Source organism: Chlorocebus sabaeus, chromosome 4, assembly GCF_047675955.1.
Source record: "Chlorocebus sabaeus isolate Y175 chromosome 4, mChlSab1.0.hap1, whole genome shotgun sequence".
In the NCBI taxonomy this organism is placed as follows: Eukaryota; Metazoa; Chordata; class Mammalia; order Primates; family Cercopithecidae; genus Chlorocebus; species Chlorocebus sabaeus.
In genome coordinates, this window is record NC_132907.1 from 53396676 (window position 1) to 53401418 (window position 4743).

Consider the following 4743-nt stretch of genomic DNA (forward strand, 5'->3'; position numbering starts at 1 on the left):
GTGCAGAGTTTAGATTCATTAGAGGTCAGCAAATCTAGACAGCAAGCTTCAGTGGCAACAACCCTTCAGCTCTTGTCAGAGGCTCAGCTGATACCAGATAGGCATGAATATTTCAAAAAGAGATGAGCACCCGTAACCTCAGGCAGCACAGCTGAACTCTACAGTCCAGTAGCCTCTAGCAACCAGAAATGAGCTTTGGGAGTTAATTTTTCCCTTTTTCCACTGGTAGACCTCCAGAGAGTGCTTCTGGCATGGACTAATACATAATATTTACCTTTTGTTCATTACCCACAAAAAAGCAATTCTATTCTGTGTAGACGTTCTTTTTGATGGTGAGTTTTCAGGGCATGGTCAGTAGATCACCACTAGGTAATCTATTTAAGGACATTGTAAAACTATTTGCAATAAATTCTGATGAAAAATGTTGTTTAAAAATGGAAAAAGTATTTTGAAACACGTTTGGATTTTTTAACATATCATCAAGCTTTGTTATAGAAAATGAATGAAATTACCAACCAAGGAAACTGGTCTAAACCATTGCTTTCTATTGCTCTAATCTTGCTCACTGTGGATGCTGGCCCAAATTCTGAGCTGAACAAAGAACACAATCATAAACTTATAGTTTTTAGGAATGGGGCACTATGAAGAACAATAGAGTATTCTAATTGTAGCTCTTAGCCCAGCACACATTCATACTAATGTATACTATATATGTATAGCACTTCTCAATGTCAATACGCTTCTGTATACATTGTCTCATTTGATTCTCAAAATTTTCCATAAAATCAGTACTATATTGGTTGGAGATCACCCAGTAAGTGAAGGAGTTGGTACTAGAATCCAGATGTTTTATACTCCAATTTCTGTGGCTAGTGGGGCTGAAGTTTCACAAGTTAAATCTGCTGTTGCTCTCTCAAGTCTAAGAGTTTGAACAAGCTAGTGCCCTTTTCCTTTTCTATCTCATATCGACTCAGAATTCTGTAACTGCTGACAGTTATACAGAGGGTATTTATCACTCTATCCTATGAAGTAGGTTATACTAGGAACATGGACTACATGGAGATCTTGTTATATTTTCCAAAATTATTAGACATCTGTGATCAAAATAGGGAGCTGGTTAAAAAATAAAGTAAGCATAAACAAAGCTCCACATTTTGCTTTAGGATTAGAGAGTGTCAGAAAAACTTTTACGAAACCATAACTCCTGTCTCTAATACCTGGAAAGTGACACTAATTTTTTTATAAAGTGTAAAATACAGAACCTAACTCTAAGAATAAAATGAATTAGAAAAATTAAGTTCTCTGTAAGTTCATTCAGCATCTGAAGTGATTAATAACGGATATAATTCGTGAACTATCACTATTTCCTGTACTGTCCTTGTTATTTTTCTCTGTTGTTTTATTAAGACATATAACACATATGGTTATATAAATACCAACAAAATTAATAAGTGGAACAGTCCCATTACTTCTCCAAATTCTATACCACCCTTGTTTTATGACTTTATACAATTATCTAAAGTGTATTTACAAACCACGACATCCTCACACATAGAAGTTAAGTTTGTATATGCCAAATATGTGTATATTTGGGCATAATTTGTACTAAATTTTCAGATTGGAAAATTGAGGTAAAGGGAGGTTGCGGTGGCTATTTATGTTCCTCCCTCCCCCATGAATTCATATGTTGAATGTAATCGTCAGTGTGATGGTATTAGGAGGTGGAGTGACTAAGTCATGAGTTCTCATGAATATGATGAGGGCCTTTATAGAAGAGGCCACAGAGAAGTCCTTTTTCCCTTCTGCTATGTGAAGAAAAAGTGACAAGACACCATCTATGAATCAGAAAGTAGGTCCTCACCACAATCTACTGTGCCATGATTTTGGACTTCCCAGCCTCCAGAACCATGAGAAATAAATGTCTGTTTTCTCTAAATCACTCAGGCTATGGTATTTTGTTACAGCAGCCAAAACAGACTGATACAGATGTAAATAATTTACCTGAGTAGTAGAGCCATGGTTGAAAGCATGTCTAACTAGTGAACTCTTATCACTACCCTGCTTATCCAGGGTATGCACGATTAAGATCTGGATATATAAATCTAAGGGCTATGCTATTTTATGTAGGTGGAGCTAAGAAATACCCTCAGTCAGAAAAGTAGAACCTGCTAGAGATAGACTACAACTCCCTAGTTATACAATAAAGGTGTTGGTCTTCTTTTTTCTTTCACCACACAAATGCTTCTTCATCAATAATGTTTGACTTTTCCAAGTGTGAGACTTTTCTTCTATATGAATACTGCTCTGATCTTACCGCAGATATTTGAATTGAATTTATAGAACTGTGGTATATTTGTAGAAATGATTAATTCCACAGTTCTATGATTCTAGCTGCAATTTGACCATACAAGATGATTAGTTTTATCAATGGGCAAGCTATCCTGAATTGAAACCCCACAGAGGAAGAGGGGATGATTAATGAGACAAGCAAAAATTTGCTTATTGTAGTATTATCCAACTGTGTAGATAGCAAGCATCATTATATTTTAACATGCTGGGAACACTCGTCTTGAATGAATGTTAGTCAATAAAATTTCCCTTTTAAAGGATTGCTACTGTGGGATCTGCTTTTGTTTCCCAAAACTATAGAGACATGCTGAGAATTCAAAGAAAAGTATACTGTACAATAGTTAATAAAATTCTATAAAGTACTGAAGAAGTGCAGTCCCTTGTTTATTAAAAATGCAGTACATTTTTTGGAAAATTATATTTAATATCATGCGGGTATTTCTCTTCCTGGAAAATACTTAAATATTTTCATTAAATCTATAGTAGACTGACATGATAAAAATAATTGAATAAAAATTATAGTTACCTACTGGATATTAAGAGAATAAGAAGACAGGGAAATTTATAATAAAAATAAAACTCAAGAGAATTCAAACTCATTTCATTTGTAATTATAGGACACATTTAAGTCACTAGGTTATTCAGTCTTGGCAGACCAGCTGAGCTAATTTATAGGTATTTAATTAAACCCATATGGTGAAGTTTCCTGTTTGTTAATATAATATTTATATTGATAACTATAAAACTAGTTAAAAATGCAAAAGGAGACCTAAAGGAGTATGGTAAAGCCCATTTTTCTCTTAGATCACAAATGGTCCATATCAGGTTGCAAAAATTGACATAATGTTCAGGTAGAATGTTACTGAGGAATTTCAGTGGTGGGGGACATGAATGGAGAGGGAGAAAATAAAAAATGGAGCAAGAGTCCTTCCTCTTGTTTTATTTGTAGAGGGTTAACAGGGTATGTTTGTGGTGTGGGAGCATCTCACTCTTTGTGTCTTGTTTTCATTTTTTGGCCTTGCCTGAAAGTAGCATAAGACCCGCAACAGGAAATGCCATACTCTTTAAAAGGTACAGAACACTAACTAATCAGTCAGCTCCTCAATTATATTTATCAATGCATGTTTTTTAACTTCTCCCACTTCCCTCACTTTCTACACAAGCACTTTTTTCCTCCAAATGTAAAAACCTTTACATTTCTTTCTCCCCCCTTTCCTTTTAAGAACTGACTCAATTCTGGAGTTCTCCCAAGAATCAGCCTGCATAGGCTACAGAACTCAGGAGATTATGAAACTATTTGTGCTCTCTCAGTATCAAAGAACAATATTGTTGAGTTTAGAGGGGAGAACGTTTCTGGTAAATAATCTATTAAACTCAAACTTCTTAGAGAAAATAATAGAAATGTAAACAAAGGTACTATTTACTTCACAATATTTATTGAGCATTTATGGGCAGAGCACAATGTCTGCACAATTTGCTCTTGGCTTCATTCTCCCTGTCTTTACAGAGCATTGTGGAGAGTGCTCATTTTCGAAATTGTCTTGAGTTAAAGCTGTGGTGGCTAACAAAAGTATTAGAGAAACTGCCAGTAGAGTAAATATATTTTTAAAAGAATAATAACAATTTTATTTACTACTCAGAAGTATGAAATCCAACACTATACCTATCTACTACAATACTCAAATCAGAGGTGAAGTGTAAGAAGACTCCTCCAGGATTTAATAACTAGTTCTTTAAAAGTAAGCTTCTTAGCCTGACATTTAATCAAATCTCAATAAACGTCCCCAGCCTCATCTCCTTCTTCCTGTGAAAATGAATAATGCTTCTCTGAGAAGAAGACTATGAAAACCAAAGACGTGGTATACCATTGGAGAGGAAAACCAGCTCTATTTAATAAGCAACTACTTCAAATTTTGTTTACCCAGGTGCAGTACAGTATGTTCATATATACATATATATACACACACACATATATATATACACATGCGTGCACACACACACACACATATATATATACTGGGAAAAGTTAAGGTCCATTGGTTAGATTTATTAGGCCAATGTCAGTTGTCCAAAACCAGATCATATTTTTTCATAATTCATTATTTCTGGCATGAAGTCTCAATACTTACTTTTCTGACACTTGAAGTTCAAAAATAAGATGCCATAAGGAATTAAAAAGTCCATGTATAACAGGCACGTTAAGAATGATAGGTATTCAATACATTATCTCATAATAATAGTTACTTGGAACATGCAATAGGTCTAAGCTGCAATATTAAGTCTAGTCAAAAGACATTATTATCTAACACAAGTCATTTTCTACCATAAATTTTATTTAACCTTATTGTTTTAGTTTATATAAAATGAATAAATTATATACCTCCAAATATATGT